The following is a 12,505-nucleotide window of genomic DNA, read 5'->3' as shown; positions in this document are numbered from 1 at the left end:
ACGAGACAATGTTTATTTTTCTCATAATTCTTTGCCACCCCTTCATTTTTAATGGAAGTGATGTTTTGTTATTGGCAGTTAGCATTCCAATAAAACTGAAAGAAGCTTTATCATTTTTATATAAAAATACAATAATGGTATATTGTAATAATCCTGGGATTTGATACAATGACTTATTTACATGTCGAAGGGATGTCTCAAAGTGTTTCACAGGATAATAATAATAAGAAGAATATTTAATAATATAGAGAGGGAATGGGGAGTGGAGAGGAGTTCAGAGGACTTGAGGGTATTTCATAAGGTTAGTGTCCTCCAAAGGAGGAATTAAATAGTGAAGGGTTTAGCCACAGCGAGAGGCTTAGGGGATGTATGGGAGATGACATGCAAATAGGTCTGAGGTCAACCTGTCAGAGGTGAAGATCTCAGTGCTGGAGAGACCTCAGATCATGAGGAGGTGAGGGATAGCCTCGGGTGGGGGTGGGAGATGGAGGAGGAGGGTGGAGAAGTCAGTGGAGATGGTGAGGGCAGGAGTGTAGCGGAGGCTGGAATCGTCCATGACGGAGAGTTGGTGCTCAGAGCAGAAGCTCAGAGAAGATGGGTGGGAGGATTTTTTATATAAACAAGAGCCATTGAGATGTTCAGTGCAGAAGAAGAACATTCATCCCATTGTGTCAACAGTTCTGGTTGTTTTCTAGTTGTAGCTGAACTGTCTTTGGGGAAAATATTTGGGAAGTGATGTGATGATGGACACAAAATGCCATTGATTTTGTCCTGTCTTTTATTGATAGGTTCGGAGCTGAACATATCCCCAGTGTCTGTGGATTGATTTCTCCTTCAGACTCAACACCACATTGGATCCTAACTTAAAGAGAGGATTTGATCTCGAGTGATAGCTGCTAGAATGAATTTTAACTTAAATCCTTTACTTCTAGAATTATTTTTAGACCACCAGCTGGTGAAGAAGGCTAGAACCCATACTCCTCAGGAATCCCTGATTGAAATTGTCCCTGATTGGTACCCTTTGTGTTCATATTAATATTTCTAAACACCCACTACATAGAGACAGCTGATATTAGAGCCATGTACATTCTGGTTCTTGATGGTATCTACTGGCAGGATGTGAAGTCCTGTAGCGTTGTGGTTAGCTCGTTCGCCTCGCAAGCGAGAGGACCCAGGTTTAATTCCTATGTAATTTTATGGGCGAAACGCGACTGGCAATTGCGCACAGCAGTGCCCTACAAACAGTCGTGGATTGAATGATCACATTTTTCTTCGATTTTATTGTGAGAGGGATTATTACCTCTGGAAAGTGTTCTGGGGGTAATAATCCCTAAAAAAAAACATAATAAACACCAAACATAATGAAGTGCTTTGCCACAGTCTCCATTCTGTCATTTCAGTGCTCCTTTCCATTGTTATCAGAATTGCTTTCCTTTCATCAAGAACTTTTGGGAGTAATGAATAAAAAAAATGTATATTGCGATTTGACCTTGAGACACCATGAGATACCTTCAAGTACATTGCAGACAGACACCAGGTTCTATATTTAGAACAAATCTTTACATAGCAAGAGGAAACTAATCAACAATTTCAATACAACTCACAAGTCAGCGTAACAGGGTTCTTACAAATGGTAATAGGTAAACACAGCAAGAATATTAATAGAAGAAGTGATTGGGAATGAGTAAAATGCTGTTATTTATTCTCTGTGTCCAGAAAACACAGTGGCTTTGCTGTCACGGGCTGTGATTACATTAGACCCTTTAATTAAATTATAGTCCTATTACTCTTGCCCAACCATCCATTCAATGTACAGCACTCCATTGTACAATGATGCACCTCTTAAGCTTTTGGATCAGCCTCTATATTTAGTAACTTGTGATCTAATTATGTTTTGTAATTTCACCTTCTTTCCTTAGCAGAGGAGTAACTGGTGGTCAAATATTTTTGGGAAACAATACAGAATGGTTTGGGGTTGACTATTTGAGAAGAGAGTAGAGGGGATTGGCTGCAGGCAGACCTACGAATACACAGCCAATGGAATCTCAAAGACATGATATGGCGTTATATCAAATTCAAGGATTATCATTATATAATTAATATATTAGTATATAATAATACTTGCATTTGACATCATCGAGATGTCTCAACGTGCTTCACAAGATATACTGAAAAGTGGAGTGACTGAGTATTTTGTGGGCGAAACATAAAATGCACTATTCTCTACATGTAGTGGAGGCCATTCTAACACCCTTTGCTGTAATACAGGTTCACTGATAACAGGGTTGGGGTCTAGACACGACATTTACTTACTAACTATATCGATATCTATGTATATATATATTATACCAAACAAATTCATTCACTTGACAAAGAGAACTTCATATCAGACTCAGACGTGGAATTGCAAAAGAACAAACCCCATTCCCATTCTGCAGAATTCCTCATCTAAAAAACAGCATTCAAATGTAAAAGTCTGATTCAATCAGAAATTGTGTCCCAATTTTTTCATTTTTTAAAAACGCCCAAAAATATTAATTATAGTCGCAGCCAAATTTCACCCAGAGACAGAGACGTGATTTAAAAGTTGAATAACGTTGATGCAAAACTAAAAACAGCCACAAGTTTCAGCCTCCAGCTGTGGATAACCCCAGGAAAAAAATGATGACAGCAACAGATCAAGGCCAAGCGATCATCACCTTTTTTCTCATTCAACTCAGCTTCCTTCCCAAAGTATAACTGGGTTCCTGGAGCCAGTTAAATTAAACCTCACAGTGGGAGGGAGGGGGGGCTGCGAGTGGAAATAGAGTTAGAATATTTTCTATTTAGGAAATCTATGTAGAAATTCTGCAAAAAAATAAATAATAGCATTTTCAATTTACTCTGCATTTATTTTTGAAGAGCCAATATTTCTAAGTAATTTAGGCAAAGGATCTATGAATTCTCATAACAACATATCGTTTTCCATGGCTGTTTGTGGGACATTGCTGAGCACGAAAATTGGCGCGCTTGCACACCAAAAATATGCGATCGCACCACTTTCTAGTGAAGCAAGCGTTTTGAGACATCTCGACGACGTGATTTTTTTTGATATGATAATATCCAGCAGGATTATTATATCCGTTATTTCCATTCAAAGCTTTTAACTTCAGGTTTGGTGACGTTTTTTTCCCCCCACCCCCCAAGTATTAAACTTATGGTTTGGGCATCACATAACGGGGGAGGTTGTTTCATATCCTCATAAAACGGTTCTAGAGAACATCTTGAAGGTTCTTCTTTTCTGATGCGAAGATATTTTCCGCTAAGTTTTCCAGGCTGACCAAAAAGTTGTGATACCATTACAACATCTAATGATGATATTTTATGTTAGATAATAGGGCAGCTGAAAAATACAACTTGTTGGTCACTCTGTATTTGCTAGACCTGATTATCATCTTTGTCACTATCTTTCAGCCCCCAAAACTTTTTTTTTAAAAAGGTCTGGTGGCTAATTCTGTACCTGTAGTCAAGCGCGTTCTTACACACTCCGCTATCCTGTGGGTTCACTTATAACTAGATGGGGTTTGAACCCGACGTCTACTTGCTAAAAGTCAACCATTTTGTCTTCCCACGTGCTTAAAAAAAAATGAAAAATTAAAAAAAATCAGCGACTGATGACCTGGAAAGTGCCCACCTTTAGGGTAGGAAGCCAAGTGGAGAGCTCTGCACACGTGCAAGGCTACAGGTGCAGCACACATTGTAGTCTTACTTAGCCGGTGATGGATGCCAATCCCTGCATTATAATGGAATTCTATTCCAGTCCGCTGTGTACTAACTCAAGTCTTATACAATAAAAATGCCACCTCTTTTGATTGAACCCCTGTTCTTGTGATGGAAAACTGTTCCGTGGGTTTGTCTTTGGCTCTGAGGTGTACACTGAGCTCAATGATTTCTCTACAAATGCACTCCCATCCAGTCTTTGATCCAAACAATGTCACCAGAAAGAGCAGCAACACAGGGATTAATCATTGGATAATTCAATATATTCCAAAACAACAATCACAAAACAACCAAGAAAATAAAAGAGACAAAGTGGAAAGGAAATGTGCTGACGGTGACCAGGTGAGATATGGAGATTGCCTGTTTATTAACGTGTGGAATAAACATTAAAAGTCAACAAATGAAGGAACCCAATCCTATTTGTTTATGTGAACTGCTGATGTGAACAATGGAGTGAGAAGAGAATGGATTGTTTCATTAGAGTTCTGTACCCAAAGAGGAATTGGATTTGACTCTTTTCTCAGTGCGATTGCATAGTAAACTTCACGTTGCTGCTGTTTGTAAAATAAAGGGTGGGGGAGTGTGGGGTGGGATTTGAGTCCCCAGAGAGTTTAATGGGGAAATGTGCCAAGTAATGCGGGATGGAGTTGACAAGGTTAGGAAGGTCCAAATTTCAATCTTTTCATTTGGTTGAGTTTTCATGGTGATGCAGTCCAGTTGGTCTCAGTGTCAATCGGCAAGAGAACTCGAGGGAACATAAGCTAGTGATCATGTCACTGATTGCTTGTGGGATCAGCTCGGGCTATGAATACTTTGCTGATATGCGCTGTCAAGGCTTCCAAATGAATAATGGCTCTTTAGGCAAGTTATTCAGGGATGATTGGAGCTCTTGGAACTTACTGAAGAACAAAAGCCTTCAGAATTGACTTGCAGGGATTAGAGGGGGCAGCTTTGTGAGGCACAGAGGGAACTTGGAAATAATATTGGGAGAAACTCTTATTTTATTCATGTGCGATAAACACTTCTTGTTAATGCACAGTGATTAAAAAACACACTTTATATAAAAAAAATGTTTCAGGAACCAGCATTTTTTCTATCTATAATTATACTTCATTCTCTTAAATAAGATTGCTCTTTACTCCCAATCCAATTATCTCTTATTCCAGTCATTAGCGATATGGGAAGGGGGAATAGGCATTAAAATTTATATTCACATAAGGCAAGGCAGAAAAATAGCTCAAGTGAAACACATGGGTAGTTTAGTATCTCCTAGTTTCCTATCCTGTTCAGTATGGATGCTTTATCTAAACATTATAAATAAAATAAGAACTTAATGTTCCTTGTGTGAAAGCATTCTTCAACCCATTCAGCAACCCAATGAATAATAGCAAACACAGCGCACGCACACTGTTGGAATGACAAGTATTTTACACTGATAGGTTATGTGAACTGCATCCAAACCTATACAGTAGATTAAAGCATCCTGAATATATTCAGTTTAAATTGGAATAAATCTGTGTGCTCGACAGCGCAGGCTGTATTTTGTTCCCCCAAAAAAAGTTATTAGCTGATTTGCAGTTTGGACATTCTCAATATCTCACATACACAGACATATTAATGGGGGATCTGAAACAGGCAGGTGAAAACTGCTGCAACAAGGCTCGACAGGATTAGAGACAGATGGGAAACAGGAGGTAGCAGGAGAAGATTTTCAACAGAAAATGCGCTCACGAGAATCTATTATTAGAGAATACACAAGTCGTTTTGCTTTTCATTTTCACCAAAATCTAGAAAGTAAGCCACCCCTAGACATTCTGGTAACTAGAATTACCTCAGCCCCGCGGACACACACAGGGAAGTCTGAAGGTTTGACCAGTGAACTTTCAAAGGCTGAGGAATAACTTCTGTACCCTGGGCTGATAGCAGCAATCTGTTACGTGTCAGTGCAAAGACACTGGCTTCACACAGCTATGGACAGCTGTGTTTGAGCTCTGATGCTAGATGACATTTGAACCATCTGCCAACTAACACGACTTGTAACATCTCACTTTGCCTTCTGTGCCACAGCAACTCTGCGGTTTATAATAGGGGTCTAGTATTGAAAGCCTGTACGTGTGTGTGTGTTAATCTTATTTGACATTTAATGCAGAGAAGTGTGAGGTTTACATTTTGGTGCCAGCCTGGCTCATTTCATAGCTCTCATAACGTCTCTGACTCATAATGGTTGTGGGTTTAAGCCCCACCTCATGACTTGGGACTCATATGGTGCTTACAGGTCTATTGCTAATACTGTCACGCAGGGCTGGGAGAGGGCTGCACTGTTGGAGATGCTGTCCTTCAGATGAAATGTTAAGCCAAGGTCCCGTCTGCCTGTTCGGGTGGGCTTTAAAGATTTTGCTGTAACATTCAAAAAGAGAAGTACGTTTACCCAATCTCCTGGCAGATAATAACCCAGAAATACCAAGCCTTCCCAGAACAGGCTAAGCAAATAGAACAGTGACTTTGCTGGGCAGTCGTCTCGAGTGCACTTACGCACGGGATTAGCAGGTTCTCCTGAGAGGAGAGAAGGGCAAGCAATGTGTTAGTTTAAGGAAGGTTCACAGGTGGAAATAGGTTTGGAAGCAGATCACAAAGTAGATGCAATCCTAGGTAATCACATAGCTGTTCAATGGTGTTTGCCTGTTATTGGGTGGTGTTTGCAATGAGCTAAAGGCCACACCACAAGATCACAAGATTGGATTTGGATGAATAATAATAATCCTTGCATTTGATGTAGCGCCTCATCGCATCTTCGAGACGTCTCAAAGCGCTTCACAGAAGACTGTAAAGTGAATTCACTGTATATTTTGTGAGAGAAACACGGCAGCCAATTGCACACAGTAGCGTCCCACAAACAGTCGTGGGTTGAAGTGACCAATTCATTATTATCATCATTTTCAAATTAATCCAGCCTCCAAGCCTAAACCTCCTTTCCTGGCAAAAGCAAGGCCATGTTGCTAAACTAAAGGGCATTGGAGGAGGTGAAATTCTGTGATTAAAGTCTGGAGGCAAGAGGGGTTAGAGGTGGTGGGTATTTAATAAAGGTGATATTTGAGAACAACAAGTTGGTGTCTGAACGTGAAACAGAAGGTAATCTATTTCCCAACTAAAAAAAAATCAACAAAAAGCTTTCATTTGTACAAGTCTCACTAAGTCACATTTATCTGGGTGTCCTCCAGCACAATTCCCTCCATACTTTGCTGGCCAGTGTTCCAAAGGAACTTCCTAAGTCACCTTCACCCAAATAAGACCTTCAGGTACTCCCAGGCACTTAAAATAGATTGTATTTGAAGGAAAGCCTAGAGGGAGTACTTTCTGTACAAAACATTCCTTCCACATGCATTATTTAAATTAAATTGAAGAAAATTTTCACAAGCTTCCTTGTTATTTTGTTGAAAGTAAAAAAAATGATATTTTAAGATCAGGCTTATGTTCACTGGCTAAACTTTGTTAATCCAGCTTTCAGCTAAGGGTATTTCAGCATTGATGGCATTGACAATCTCGCAATAAATGAACCCTGAATTCTAACACACAGGGTCTGAATCATACAACCTGACCAGCCTGGATAACAAAAGTGGACATCGACCACTCTTAAATAGATTGAAAAGTGGGTTATGAAACAGACCTGTATTTGAACCCACAAAACACATCCTGGTCAATTCATTTACTTTCGTCAACAAACTGACGATTTTCACACCCAGGTTCCCATGACTGAATTATCGATGTCATTTCTCAGTGAAATCATTTGAGGTGAAATTTCTCATCGTGGGGTAAAGATAGCACTTCTCAGTCCCCGTGATGTTAGTATTCCAAAGATCTTCAAGTCGGGCTGACAAACTGGATTTGCATTTTGCCAGTAAGTCTCAGAGAGCTTTGAGGAACTCTTCCTTTAACTTTCCCCACGACATGACCGTTCCAAGGAGAGGTTGATACAAGGGCAAGAAAGGTGCGTGTAAGTAGGGAAGACAAAGAGCTGAAAGCGATATTCTGCTCTGCAGCAGCAGATGGAAACAAAGAACACTTGTGACAGTCAGCCTGGCCGCCTCAGCTCAAATTTATCATTAGCTTTAACTCGTATTTAATATCTTAAGCTTCCATTAAACGTATATAGAGCTCACCATATGGCAGTGTTTAAACAGAGGAGTGATAAATCAACAGCAAAGTGTTGAAGGCAATTCCTCACCAGGTTGGGAGAAGCAGGCAAACTGTGCACAGCCCAGATATTTAATCAGGTATCAAGTTGACGCGTTTCTCAGTCTTGTTTCAGAGACTTTGTTTAGGTACATTGCAACTACTGCAGTTATAAATAAACACCACACGCTGTGAGAGTGAGGGATTGTGGCTTCTTGTCCAGGCTATGCTAGCTCAGTTCGTTCCTCCTCACATTCGTGCAGTTATCATATTCTAAAGTGCTGACTAAATATTGGAAAATGCAAATCTATGAGGTGACGTCCGCCGTTTAGCAGATTAACAGCCATCGTTGATCAGTGTTCAAAGTGCATGGCTACAAGGCCATAACTTTGCTTTGGCAGTTCATTAATAAAGCTACTATTTTTATAGTCCCCACAGCACCAGACATCACTCTTCCTCCCGCACTCCCTGAACTAAATCTCCACATCTCACAAGGCTTCAAGTGCCTGATTGAAAGGAACTTGGTGCTGTGGGGCTTCACTTGAGTTTGGCTTTACACTAATCCCACTTCATGATTGTAAATTGCTATTTGGATCTACCTGAGGAAGCAATGATCTAATTTTAAACCGGTGAATCAGCCAGTGAGCACAGGCCATATGCAAAGCCGTGATTAAATTGTTATTTGGTTTCAGCTCATGTGAATCACATGGTCTAAACATAACCACTTTATTCTGATTTGTACTGGAACAAATCATAACCCTCATCACAGTTAATATGTGTCTGATTGATTGTGATGGAAATTGCCATTTTTCCATCTTTTCTGCTCCACAGGGCTCGAGTCAAACCTGCTTTACCTTGTACACACTACATTGAAAGAGAATGCATTTAATATGCTTATGAACCACAGTGCAACTTTTATTCAATAATCATTATATTTCAGTGCTGGCATTTGGAAGAAATTGTAATTTCAAAGACTCCCATATATTCATGGAATAAATTCTTCTAGAAGCACAAGCACTCAAAAGAAAACAGGGAATGCTAAGTGTCAAGGTAGGAGGAGAACTGAAATGGTTCATGGCTCGGATGATGGGATAAACTAGATTTGTGGCAAGTTCTTTTCTCATTTCTTTTCTACTCAGGGCTGTTATCTTGTCAGATCAATTTGAGCACTGATCCTTCTTTCTGAAAACTCACAAACTGACTGTGTATTTTGTGGGTGAAACGCGGCAGCCAATTGCACACAGCAGTGACCACAAATGACCACATTTTTTGAAGGGATTATTACCCCAGGAAAGCAATCTGCCAATCACCTAACAACTTGGTTCGTACTTACTGCCAGGTAAACAACTTGCCAAATTCTGGATGCTATAAAATGCTACAAAAATCAAGCAAATCTCAGTCCAAGTGCATTTTCTCCCCAATAGTGTTTAAATAGAATGGTTTCAGATTCAGTGGGGCTCACTCTCATAAACCTAGATTTCTTGATCATGAAAATGCTCAACTCTAAACCATGTAGCTTCATGCCAGGGAAACCTTTGCAGTCGGTCTTAAAAGCATAAGATTGAGTGCTCCCTCAGTGATAAACCTTTAATAAGGATGAAAAGGAAATGGTGACTTGTGCAGGAAGTTTATGCATGATCCCATCACATTTAATTAAACTTCCAAGTTTTAGGGTAGACCTTGATTTTTTTTCTGTGGACAGTAATATTTGTACTTATCGAGTGGGGTGCCTCATTGCCTGTGAGCTTTTAATAGCTATGTCTCGTTTCTCAGAAGCAGTCAGCGATCTCTCAGAAAAGACCCAAACTCAAAACAATTCTTTTTTAAAAAAAAGAAAAGTAACTATTCTTAGAGACTCTTCGCAACTGTCTGCAAGGTCACCTCAAACTTCTGCTGCATTGTTTTGATATTTTTCAACACCTGCCACATCTGTATGAACTTGCACTCAAAACAATTTGGCACAAGAACCAAACTCCTCAACCATGAATATTTTAAAGCTTTCCACTCCACTTTGATCGCTTCACTCCACTTTGATCGCTTCTGACTGTACAGATCGGATCCACATTAACACAATTATTCAAACAATTGGTCGATTCACCAGTAAATAGTCATCCATCATAGAATTCTTCTTATCTATAAAAAATACACTTGGGTAATTGTTCAAGGATATGGTGTTACAGTGACAAACTGGGTCATTCTGTTCTGTGAGGTGAAATATAGTACATTTATAGCAGGTATACATTTAGCTTTTACATATATAGCACAACCTGGTCCCACGCTCCTGATAATTTAAAGGGAACAGGTCTCACGAGGTTTACTGTAATTTATAATGGCCAATTTTTTTAATCAGCTGGATCTCATCGTGAAGAAAATAAACCGATAAAAAAAATTACACAACAGTCAGTTTTGCGTTGTGACCAAGGCAGATTTAGTTCAGTTCAAATGTTTATCTAGTGCATTTTCAAAAAAAGCATTTATTTTATTATTATTCCTACCTTGATATTTTTGTCCCAGTGCTTTTCTCTTCTTAATCCTTTGAAAGTAAATGACTCGTGTGTGACCAATAGGGCGAGCAATACTGTTACTTCATCTCTCTCCAAATAGTCGAGCGTAGATACATGCCATTGTCACAGTTTGCCCCAAAATAGTAAGCACTTCTGTGGATTATCTTCACAGGGCCTCAAGTTACACTCAGGATTTGAGAGAATAATCATGAAAAACTCTTTTCACCAGTTTGGGGATTCACAACAAAAGAGACAAGTACAAAAAGTCCACTCTTGGAAGTAAAAAAGGAAAGGTTTGGAAGAACTTCTTCTCCCAAGTTGGATGTCAGGACATGGAATGATTTGCGAGAGTTGGTTGTTGGGAGAAGGATCCATTGGGGGGGTGATTGAAAAAGAATTGGACACACATTTGGTATTGGAGAGCACAGGGAAAGAGAAAGAGCAGGGAGCTGGGATTGGGCGAGATGGCTCAAGGAGGAGGCTCAAGATGATGGGCCACCAGGCATCCTGTTGTCATGTCCATTTCTGTGGTTCATGCATTACTACGTGTGTGTGACACTCCACCACAATTAGTTAGTTCTGAGTCAGGTGTTTCCAATTGCTGGGGGTTGTCACCAACTCCTGCACCAGGTCAAATCCCTGTAACTCGGCAGTAATCAATGATTCACAATTCCAATTAAGTGCTGGAATCACTGTTCTTTTCATCTGGTGTCTCCAGTTTTCCCCCCTAAATGTCACTGTTTATACCAGGCACCTTTTGCAATACACTAAATCACTACGATATTCCTGATCAATTAGTAACGCTGATTAACTTGATGGCAGTCACAGTCAATAAGGGAGGAGCTGTTATATCAGGATCCTGACATGAACAATCCTTTTAGATGCTCAAGTCCAGTTACTTGGAGTCCAGTAAATATTGTCAAGATGGAGAAATGTTTTGGAGCGATAGTGATACTAATGAAGATATTTTGTAAATACAACAACAACAACATTACACGCGTATAGTGCATTTCATGTCGGGAGGATGTCCCAAGGCGCTGGACAGTGTACAGCAGTTCGGACCCGAGCTGGGGTTGGGGAGAGAGAAGGGAGGGGAGGGAAAGGTGGGGGGGTGACCGATGGCATGGTCGAAGAGGAGGGTTATGAGTCGGGACTTGAAGGAGGCTAAGGAGGGGGCGAGACGGAGTGATTGGGTGAATACGACAGGAACAACGTTTGTCACTGATGTGCAATGGCACCTTCTGTGTGAATGTTTGGTGTTATTATTTTTATAGAGTATCCAATTTGGACACCTTTGATCATTGTTACCATGTCCAATTTGAATATTAATGGTCCATTGGGTACTGTATGGGTAGCTCTAACAGCAACTTGCCAGAGATATAACTCTTAAGCAGGATATAGCCAGTTTCCATGGCAGCTCTGAGATCCTAGCATTTAGTTTTGGAAGCTAGGACTTGAGAATATGTATTCAGTATGTGCAGTGGCACATCACAAAGCACATTTTGCTATGACATAAATCCAAAGACTTATTATAACCACTCACTCCCCAATTGCAGTGTCACATTTTCTTTGTATTGCGTTGCTAAGGAGGGGGTGGCAACTGAGCTCCAAACGCTGCTGTTTCATTAACATGTCTTCAGCAACCAGAATATATTGTCCTGGATACACTTTCTATCTCTAACATGAAGACCACTGGGGACTAGTTAGGAAGTCAATGGGAATATTATTGCACCTTTATCCTCTTGGGGAGGATGGATGGGGGGAAGCGGGTTTCACCTTGGAGCTGAACTGGCCCCAAGGTGATGTGTCTGACAATGGAATTGGAATCGGGCCAGCCCTCTGTGACGGTCTCTAGATGGGTTTGCAGTATCCCAGGGCACGCACTGCTGATGATAGTCCAGCCTATCGGCAAGACCTGGAAGGGCCGACCAGTCACTATGGGCAGGGAGTCATTCCCACTCAACTCCTGTTAATCCTGAAAGCCACAGCACTAATGCGGAGGGTGGTCCTAGCTGGCAAGCCCTCAATGGCAAGCTATGTGGTTTTAGTTAGTTAGATTCCAGCAGTTACCC

Source organism: Callorhinchus milii, unplaced genomic scaffold, assembly GCF_018977255.1.
Source record: "Callorhinchus milii isolate IMCB2004 unplaced genomic scaffold, IMCB_Cmil_1.0 Scaffold13, whole genome shotgun sequence".
In the NCBI taxonomy this organism is placed as follows: domain Eukaryota; kingdom Metazoa; phylum Chordata; class Chondrichthyes; order Chimaeriformes; family Callorhinchidae; genus Callorhinchus; species Callorhinchus milii.
This window is presented reverse-complemented; position numbering follows the sequence as displayed.